The 11,392-nt window shown below is 36.8% G+C and overlaps 1 pseudogene; it reads right to left on the bottom strand.

The window, feature by feature from the left end:
* Nucleotides 1–263: 263 nt before the first annotated feature.
* LOC117030496 (uncharacterized) lies at nt 264–373 on the bottom strand (annotated as a pseudogene).
* Nucleotides 374–11,392: the final 11,019 nt, after the last annotated feature.

Here is an 11,392-nt window from a genome sequence, read left to right as displayed (position 1 = left end):
AAAGCAATCTAGGCTCAACTATAACAAAAGAACACACACAAGGGACACTCCTGGAACAGACACACACACAGGAGATCAGGGGGATTGTGCCACTGGTGCATACAGGACACATAATACAGAAGGCCACCCAGCAAAGACTGAGCGACATAGGAGATCTGCCTAATACATAGAAGCAAACATAGAGAGGCAGCCAGAATGAAGAAACAAAGAAACATGTCCCCCCACAAAAAAAGAAGAGGAGAAACTTTCAGAAAGAAAACTAAATGAAATGGAGGCAAACAACATGCCAGAGACAGTTTAAAACATGTATCAGATATTAAACTGATAAGAATACATACTACACTTGATCTTAGCCAAAAGACCAAGAAGTGATGTGATATATAGGTGAAATATTACAGAACTGTACACTTGAAACCCACATAAATTTACTAACCATTGTCACCAAAATAAATTTTAATTAAAAAAAGAGAGATTTTTTTAAAAAAAACAATGCTTAAGGAACATACTGAGAATTTCAACAGAGATAGTAAGCATAAAGGAGGACATAGAAATCATTCAAAAAAAAAAGTCAGAAACAAAGAATACAATAACTGAAATGAAGAATACACTACAAGGAATCAACAACAGATGAGATGAAGCAGAGGATTGAATTAGCAATTTAGAAGACAAGGTAGCAAAATACATCCAATAAGAATTGTAAAAAGAAAAAAGAATTTTAAACAATGAAGATAGTTTAAGGGACCTGTGGGACAACATCAAGTGTAACAACATTCATATCATAGGAGTACCAGAAGGAGAAGAGAGGGAACAAGGGATCGAGAAACTAGTTGAAGAAATAATGACTGAAAACTTCCCTATCCTGTTGAAGGAAATAGACATACAAGCCCAAGAAGCGCAGAGAGTCCCAAACAAGATGAAACCAAATAGGCCAACACCAAGACAAATCATAATTAAAATAGCAAAGGTTAAAGACAAAGAGGAAATCCTAAAAGCAGCAAGAGAAAGACAACTAATTACTTACAAGGGAACTCCCATAAGACTATCAGCTGATGTATCAACAGAAACATCGAAGGTCGGAAGGGAGTGGCAGGAAGTAATCACAGTGATGAAAAATAGGGGGCATAAAGCAAAGGCTCTCATTTAAAATTGAAGAAGAGATAAAGAGCTTCCCAGACAAGGAAAAGCTAAAGGAATTCATTACCACAGAGCCAGTATTACAAGAAATGGTAAAATAACTCCTTCAAGCAGACAAAAAAATAAATAAATAAATAAATAAATAAATAAATAAATAAATATCAAACATATCATTAATAAAATGGCAATAACCATGCACGTATCAATGATCACTCTAAAAGTAAATGAGTGAAATGACTTAACCAACAGACAGCTGAATGGATAAAAAAACAAGACCCATACGTATGCTGTCTACAACAGACCCACCTCAGATTGAAAGACACACAAAGACTGAAAGTAAAGGGCTAGAAAATGATACTTCATGCAAGTAGGAATGAGAAAAAAAGCTGCTGTAGCAATACTTACATTGGACAAAACAGACTTTAAATGGAAAACTATAATAAGAGACAAAGAAGGACATAACATAATAATAAAGGGATCAATCAAACAAGAGGACATAAGCCCAGTAAACATCTATGCACCCAACATAGGAGCACCTAAATATATAAAGCAAATATTCACTGACATACAGGATGAGACCAACAGTAACACAGTCATAGCAGAGGAATTTAACACTCCATTGACAACAATGGACAGATTTTCAAGACAGAAAAAGCACACGGAAACAGCAGCCTTGGATGACACACTACACCAGATAGTTGTAATTCACATTACAAGCAGCAGAATATACATTCTTTCAAGTGCACATGGAATATTTTCCAAGACAGATTACATGTTAGGCCACAACACAAGTCTCAACAAATTTAAGAATATCGAAATCATATCAAGTGTGTTCTCTGACCACAATAGCATTAAACTAGAAATCAATTATAAGGGGAAAAAAATACTGTAAAACAGATGACATCAAAATTGCGGCATGAGGTAAGTCTCTGGAAATCTCCACTGGAATTTACAACAAACTAAAAAACTGTAACTCCACAAAGGACTCCCTGCACAGCAGACAAGCAAGACAAAGAGTCTCACTACTGAATTCACCCAAAGGTGGGCAAATTGCCCGAGCAGGGGAGGAGGAAAAACAGAAGTGCGGGGATAAAGTCAGGTAGGTGCAGGACACAGACCTAGCTCAGTGCTCCAACCTCGCTGCATCCCGGAACTACCTCAGCTGTGGGAGAGGGAAGAACTTGGACTGCTAGGGCTCCGCTTATGGCCCACAGGGTGAGGTGACAGCGTATAACACGGCTGAATACAACACTCATGGCAGAGACCTCGGAGCAAACACTGAGGGAGGAAGGCTGAAAACAGTGATTTAAGCCATCAGTGCCACAGCGAATGGAAGCCTTAGGCACTGAGAGTAGCCGCCCCCTCCATACCCTACCAGAGCTCACCCCGCCCCCACCTGCCCAGTGCTAGAAGCTGAACAGTAGCAGTGTCAGATCAAAAGAACAGAATATTTGCAGCTCTGAGAACTGATGTCCTCACACAGAGATTCGCAGCCCAACTAGTTCCAGCAAAGGGGAGAAGCTGTGGAAGCAGGACCAGCTGTGGTGGTGGTCTTCATCATTACTCTGGGCCAATTCTCACGACTCACCCCGCCCCTGTCCCCACCTATCTGGACGGATACCTGCAGGAGTAAACAGAACTGTTGAAACACACAGGCTATGGATCTGGCACAGGAAGAGCTTTGGAACTTCAAAAGCTCTCCCCATCCCCACAGGAACACGCTGCCCTATGACCAAAGTGAACTGTGAACAGAGGAGAAGCCCACCTTCCAGGGAATCCCCCCATTGTGTGAGAAGCTGGAATAGTATACAGAAAACATAACACTACAGTCTGAGAATGAAAAAAAATGCTGCAGTCAGAGAAAATAAAACATTCTACAAACACGTACTGGAAAACAAAAGAAAGACCTCTTCCTATCAACATGCTGCAGAACCCACTCCTGTAGATGTCTAGGAAGAGAATAATAAATTATTAATTACCATGAATAATCATGGCAACAAGACAGCTCAGAAAGAAAATGAAAAGTCTCCAGAAACTGAACTTAAAGATATGGAAATATGTGACTTAAATGACAGAGAATTCAAGATTGCACTTCTTAAAAAATTCAACGATCTGCAAGAAAACACAGAAAGGCAGTTTAATGAACTCAGAAACACAACGAAAGAACAACAGGAACATTTTATAAAAGAGATTGAAATTTTGAAAAAGAATCAAATAGCTTTTCTGGAGATTAAGAACTCAATAGAAGAAATTAAGAATGAAATAACCACCTTAGGTAGTAGAGTTGATCAGAAGGAGGAAAGAATCAGGGACATCAAAGATAGAAACCTGGAAATCACACAGATGGAAGAAGAAAGAGACTTGAGACTTAAAAGAAATGAAAGAACTCTATAAGAACTTTCTGACACCATCAGAAAGAGCAATATAAGAATAATGGGCATACCAGAAGGGGAAGAAAGGGAGAAGGGAACAGAGAGTATATTCAAACAAATAGTTGATGAGAACTTTCCACATTGCGGTAAGGACTGGATCCTCGAATCCAAGAAACAAATAGAACACCTAATTACCTCAACCACAACAGACCTTCTCCAAGGCACATTGTAGTCAAGCTGTCAAAAATCAGCGACAAAGAAAGAATCCTCAAGGCACCCAGGGAAGAGAAGAGAGTAACCTACAAAGGAAAGCCCATTAAATTATCATCAGATTTCTCAGCAGAAACTCTACAAGCCAGGAGGGCGTGGAACCAAATGTTCAAACTATTGAAAGACAGAAATTATGAGCCAAGAATAATGTATACAGCAATGATATCCTTTAGATATGAAAGAGAAATAAAGATATTTCCAGACATACAGAAGCTGAGGGAATTTTCTTTTTCTACAAAAAAAATTTATTGGGGTGACAATTGTTAGTAAAATTACATAGGTTTCAGGTGTACAATTCTGTATTACATCATCTATAAATCCCATTGTGCATTCACTACCCAGAGTCAGTTCTCCTTCCATCACCATATATTTGATCCCCCTTACACTCATCTCCCACCAGCCTCTCCCCTTACTCTCTGGTAACCACTAAGCTATTGTCTCTGTCTATGAGTTTTTGTTTCTCATTTGTTTGTCTTGTTCTTTTGTTGTTTCTGTTTATATACCACATATCAGTGAAATCTTATGGTTCTCTGCTTTTTCTGTCTGACTTATTTCGCTTAGCATTATTACACTCTCAAGACCCATCCATGTTGTCACAAATGTTCCTATATCATCTTTTCTTACTGCCAAATAGTATTTCATTGTGTATACATACCACAACTTCTTTATCCATTCATCTATTGAAAGACATTTTGGTTGTTTCCATGTCTTGACGACCATAAACAAAGCTGCAATGAACTTTGGAGGACACGTGTATTTACATATAAATGTTTTCAGATTTTTTGGGTAGACATCCAGGAGAGAGATTGGGGTCATGGTAATTCTATTCGTAATTATTTGAGGAACATCCACATTGCCTTCCATGACGGCTGCACCAGTCTCCATTCCCACCAACAGTGTATGAGGGTTCTTTTTTCTCCACAGCCTCTCCAACACTTCTTAATATTTGTCTTGATGATGAAAGCCATTCTGACTGTGGTAAGGTGATATCTCATTGTGGTTTTTATTTGCAGTTCTCTGATAATTAGTGATGTTGAGCATTTTTTCATATATCTATTTGCCATTTGTATTTCCTCTTTGGAGAAATGTCTCTTCAGGTCGTCTGTCCATGTTTCAATTGGGTTGTTTGTTTTTTTTTGTTGTTGAGTTGCATGAGTTCCATGTGTATTTTGGATATTAGCCCCTTATCGGAGCCACTGGATGCAAAAATCTTCTCCCATTTAGTTGGTGGCCTCTTTATTTTGTCGATGGTTTCTTTTGCTGTGCAGAAAAATTAAAGTTTCATATAGGCCCACTTGTTTATTTTAGCTTTTACATCCCTTGCTTTGGAGTCAAATTCATAAAGTGCTCTTTGAATCCAAGGTCCATAAGTATAGTACCTATGTTTTCTTCTATGCGGTTTATTGTGTCAGGTCTTATGCTTAAGTCTTTGATCCATTTTGAATTAATTTTGGTACATGGTGAGAGACCGCAGTCCAGTTACATTCTTTTGCAAGTGGCTATCCAATTCTACCAGCACCATTTATTGAAGAGGCTGTCTTTTCTCCATTGTATGTTTTTTGCTTCTTTGTCAAAAATTACCTGTCCATATTTTGTGGTTTTATTTCACGGTTCTCAAATCTATTCCATTGGTCTATGTGTCTGTTGTTCTGCCAAAACCATGCTGTTTTGATTATTGTAGCCCTGTAGTACAAGCTAAAGTCAGGGAGTGTGATACCTCCAGTATTGTTCTTTTCTCTTAAGATTGCTTTGTCTATTCGGGGTCTTTTGTGGTTCGAAACAAGTCTGGTGATTTTTTGTTCTATTTCTTTAAAAAATGCCATTGGGATTTTGATGGGGATTGCATTAAATCTGTATATTGCTTTGGGTAGTATGGCCATTTTTGCTATACTGATTCTTCCAATCCATGAGCACAGAATGTCTTTCCATTTCTTTGTGTCTTCTTCAATTTCTTTCAAAAATGTCTTATAGTTTTCAGCATATAGGTCTTTCACATTCTTCGTTAAGTTTATTCCTAGGTATTTTATTCTTTTTGCTGCAATTGCAAAAGGAATTGTTTTTTGCACTTCATTTTCTGAGATTTCATTGTTAGTATATAGGAATGCAATGGACATTTGTATGTTGATTTTGTAGCCGGCAACTTTCCTGTATTCGTTCATTGTTTCTAATAGCCTTTTGGTGGAGTCTTTAGGGTTTTCTATACATAGCATCATGCCATCTGCAAAGAGTGACAATTTAACTTCTTCATTCTCAATTTGGATGCCTTTTATTTCTTTCTCTTGCCTGATTGCTCTGGCAAGGACTTTCAACACTATGTTGAAAAGCAGAGGTGATAGGGGACAGCCCTCTCGTGTTCCTGAACACAGAACAAAGGACTTCAGTTTTTCACCGTTAATTATGAGATTAGCTGAGGGTTTGTCATATATGGCCTTTACTATGTTAAGGTATTTTCCTCATATATCTATTTTATTAATTGCTTTAATCATAAATGGATGTGGCAGGTTGTGAAATGCTTTTTCTGCATCAATTGATATAATCATATAATTTTTGACCTTTATTTTGTTTACGTGATATATCACATTGATGGATTCGAGGATGTTGAACCATCCTTGTGCCCCAGGGATGAACCCCACTTAGTTGTGATGAATAATCTTTTTAATGCATTGTTGTATTCGATTCGCTAGAATGTTGTTTAGGATTTCTGCATCTGTATTCATCAGAGATATTGGACTGTAGTTTTCTCTTTTTTTTTTTTTTTCCCTTACCAAGTTTTGGTATCAGGGTAATGTTGGCCTCATAAAATGAGTTAGGGAGCACTATCTCTGCTTCAATTTTTTGGAAGAGTTTGAGCAGGACTGGTATTAGATCCTCTTTGAAGGTTTGGTAGAATTCACTAGTGAAGCCGTCTGGTCCCAGTTTTTTGCTTTTGCGAAAGTTTTGGATGACTGATTCAGTTTCGTTACTGTGATCTGCCTGTTTAGATTTTCCATTTCTTCATGGATCAGCCTAGGAAGGCTACATGTTTCTGAGAACTTGTCCATTTCTTCCAGGTTATTGAATTTGGTGGCACATAGTCCTTCATAGTATTTTTGGATGATCCTTTGTATTTCTGTGGTGTCCGTGATAACTTCCTCTTTTTCATTTCTGATTTGGTTAACTAGTGTCTTCTCTTTTTTATATTTTAGTCAGTGTAGCCAAGGGTTTCTCAATTTTGTTAATCTTTTGTTAATCTTTTTTAAAGCCCTTTCCAAACATGCAGAAGCTAAGGGAATTTTCTAATACACGACCTGCACTACAAGAAATACTAAAGGAGCCTATTCCACCACCATCAACAGGGACAATTTGTGGCAATCAAAACATAAAAAGGGGGAGAGTAAAGGCCTGAACCGGAATATGGGAATGGTGAAAGTATGCATGCTGAAAAAAATGGAATACTTTAAATATCAAACTTTCTTTTACATAAACTTAAGGGTAACCACTCAAAAAAAAATCCAGAACTGAAATATACACTGCAATAAAGAAGAAACAGAGGGAAACATCATAGAATACCACCACACAGAAATAATAGACAACAACAAAAAGACAAAGAAACAATGGAGAAACAGCCTTACCAGAAAACTAAAGATAGAATGACAGGAAATCATCACATATCAATAATCACCCTAAATGTAAATGGACTGAACTCACCAATAAAAAGACACAGAGTAGCAGATTGAATCAAAAAACTAAACCCAACCATATGATGTCTCCAAGAGACACATCTCAGCTACAAGGACAAGCATAGACTCAAAGTGAAAGGGTAGAAATTGACACTCCAAGCAAATGGTATCCAGAGAAATCAGGTGTAGCCATACTGATATCAGATGAAACAGACTTCAGGGTGAAAAAGGTAACAAGAGACAAAGATGGACATTTCATAATGGTAAAGAGCACTATACAACAAGACATAACAGTCATCAATATTTAAGCCCCCAACAAGTGAGCACCAAAATACAGAAAGCAACTACTAACAGAACTAAAGGGAGAAATTGAAAAAAACACAATTATACTAGGGACCTAAATACTTCAATGACAGCTATGGATACGTCATCCAAACAAAAATAAATAATGAAATAGCAGCCCTAAATGATAACTTGATGAAATGCACATAATAGACATTTATAGAGTACTTCATCCTAAAACATCAGACTATACAATGTTTTCTAGTGTACATGGAAGATTCTCAAAGATAGACCATATATTAGGACATAAAACTAACCTCAGCAAATTTAAGAAGATTGAAATCATACCAAGCATATTCTCTGATCATAAGGATTTGAAATTGGATATCAACTGCAAATAGAAAGCAGGAAAACCACAAATACATGGAGATTAAACAACATACTTTTAATGAATGACCGGGTCAAAGAAGAAATTAGAGGAGAGATCAAAAGATACATAGAAACAAATGACAATGAAAATACATCCTACCAAAATTTTGGGGATGCAGCAAAAGCAATTTTAAGAGGGAAATTTATGTTGTGACAGGCCTATCGCAAGAAACAAGAAAAATCCCAAATAAATAACCTCGTGTTACACCTTAAAGAACTAGAAAAAGAAGAACAAATGAAACCCAAGGTCAGCAGAAGAAAGGAAATAACAAAAATCAGAGCAGAACTAAATGAAATAGAGAACAAAAAGACAATAGAAAAAGTTAATGTGACAAACAGCTGGTTCTTTGAAAAGATTAACAAAATTGACAAACCGTTGGCTAGGCTCACTAAGATAAAAAGGGAGATGACACTAATTAACAAAATCAGAAATGAAAAAGGGGAAGTTATCACGGATGCCACAGAGATAAAAAGGATCATCCAAGAATAATATGAAGGACTACAAGCCACAAAATTCAATAACCTAGAAAAAATGGACAAGTTCTTAGAAACATATAGCCTTCTTAGCCTGAACCATGAAGGACTGGAAAATCCAAGCAGACCGATCACCAATAATGAAATTCAATCCGTCACCCAAAACCTTCCCAAAAGAAAAGTCCAGGACCAGATGGCTTCACTAGTGAATTCTTCCAAACCTTCAAAGAGGACCTAATACCAATCCTGCTCAAATTTTTCCAAAAAATTGAAGAAGAGACAGTACTCCCCAAATCAGTTTATGAGGCCAACATTACCCTGATACCAAAACCACTTCAGTCCAGTTACATTTAGGGTGATTACTGATATGTGACGATTTCCTGTCATTCTATCTTTAGTTTTCTGGTAAGGCTGTTTCTCCATTGTTTCTTTGCCTTTTTGTTGTTGTCTATTATTTCTGTGTGGTGATATTCTATGATGTTTCTCTCTGTTTCTTCTTTTATTGCAGTATATACAACACAAAAGAAAGAACTACAGGCCAATTTTTCTGATGAATACAGATGCAAAGATCCTAAACAAAATTCTGGCAAATCAAATACAACAATGCATAAAAAAGATCATTCATCACGACCAAGTAGGGTTCATCCCCGGGGCACAAGGATGGTTCAACATCCGCAAATCCATCAATGTGATACATCACATAAACAAAATAAAGGACAAAAATCATATGATTATATCAATTGATGATGAAAAAGCATTTGACAAGATACAACATCCATTTATGAGTAAAATACTTAATAAAATAGGTATAGAAGGAAAATTCCTTAACATAATAAAGGTCATATATGACAAGCCCTCAGTTAATCTCATAATTAATGGTGAAAAACTGAAGCCCTTTGCTCTACGTTCAGGAACATGACAGGGCTGTCCCCTATCACTTCTGCTTTTCAACATAGTGTTGGAAGTCCTTGCCAGAGCAATCAGGAAAGAGAAAGAAATAAAAGGTATCCACATTGGGAATAAAGCAGTTCAATTATCACTCTTTGCAGAAGACATGATGCTATATATAGAAAACCCTAAAGACTCCATCAAAAAGCTATTAGAAACAATCAACGAATACGGTAAAGTTGCTGGCTACAAAATCAACGTAGAAAAGTCCATTGCATTCTTATATACTAACAATGAAATCTCAGAAAAAGAAATACAAAAAAAACATTCGTTTTGCAATTGCAGCAAAAAGAATAAAATACTTAGGAATAAACTTAACCAAGGATGTGAAGGACATATATGCTGAAAACTATAAGACATTTTTGAAAGAAATTGAAGAAGACACAAAGAAATGGAAAACCTTTCCATGCTCATGGATTGGAAGAATCAACATAGTAAAAATGGCCATATTACCCAAAGCAATATACAGATTTAATGCAATCCCCATCAAAATCCCAATGGCATTTTTTAGAGAAATAGAACAAAAAAATCATCAGATTTGTTTGGAACCACAAAAGACCCCGAAAAGCCAAAGCAATATTAAGAAAAAACAACAATACTGGAGGTAGCACTCTCCCTGACTTAACTTGAACTACACAGCTACAATAATCAAAACAGCATGGTATTGGCAGAACAACAGACACATAGTCCAATGGAATAGAATTGAGAACACAGAAAAAAAACACATAAATTTTTGACAAAGAAGGTAAAAACATACAATGGAGGAAAGACAGCCTCTTCAATAAATGGTGCTGGGAGAATTGGAAAGCCACGTGCAAAAGAATGAAACTGGATTACTATCTGTCACCATGTACCACTATTAATTCAAAATGGATCAAAGACTTAAGCAGAAGACCTGACACAATAAACTGCATAGAAGAAAACATAGGTACTAAACTTATGGACTTTGGGTTCAAAGAGCATTTTATGAATTTGACTCCATAGACAATGGAAGTAAAACCTCAAATAAACAAATGGGACTTTATGAAACTTAAAAGCTCCTGCACAGCGAAAGAAACCATCGAAAAAATAAAGAGGCAATCAACTGAATGGGAGAAGATTTTTGCAAACAGTGCCTCCGGTAAGGGGCTAATATCCAAAATATACAAGGAACTCATGAACCTCAACAACAAAAAAACAAACAACCCAATTGAAAAATGGGCAGAGGACCTGAAGAGACATTTCTCCAAAGAGGACATACAAATGGCAAATAGACATATGAAAAAATGCTCAACATTACTAATCATCAGAGAAATGCAAATAAAAACCACAATGAGATATCACCTCACCCCAGTCAGAATGGCTATCATCAACAAGACCAATAGTAACAAGTGTTGGCGAGGCTGTGGAGAAAAAGGAATCCTCATACACTGTTGGTGGAAATGGAGACTGGTGCAGCCGTTATGGAAGGCAGTGTGGAGGTTCCTCAAAAAATTACGAATAGATTTACCATATGACAGAGCAATCCCTTTCCTGGGTATCTACCCAAAAAATCTGAAAACATCTACACATAAAGACACGTATGCTCCAATGTTCATTGCAGCTTTGTTTAAGGTGACCAAGGCACGGAAACAACCAAACTGTCCTTCGATAGATGAATGGATAAAGAAGTTGTAGTATATATACACAACGGAATATTATTCGGCGGTAATAAAAGATGATATAGAACCATTTGTGACAACTTGGATGGATCTTGATAGTACAATGCTAAGTGAAACAAGTCAGACAGAAAAAGCAGAGAACCATGTGATTTCACTGATATGTGGTATATAAACAAAAACAACA

The sequence above is a fragment of the Rhinolophus ferrumequinum genome, chromosome X (genome assembly GCF_004115265.2).
Source record: "Rhinolophus ferrumequinum isolate MPI-CBG mRhiFer1 chromosome X, mRhiFer1_v1.p, whole genome shotgun sequence".
In the NCBI taxonomy this organism is placed as follows: Eukaryota; Metazoa; Chordata; class Mammalia; order Chiroptera; family Rhinolophidae; genus Rhinolophus; species Rhinolophus ferrumequinum.
The sequence above is the reverse complement of the archived record's forward strand: the minus strand, read 5'-3'. Positions and strand labels throughout refer to the sequence as shown.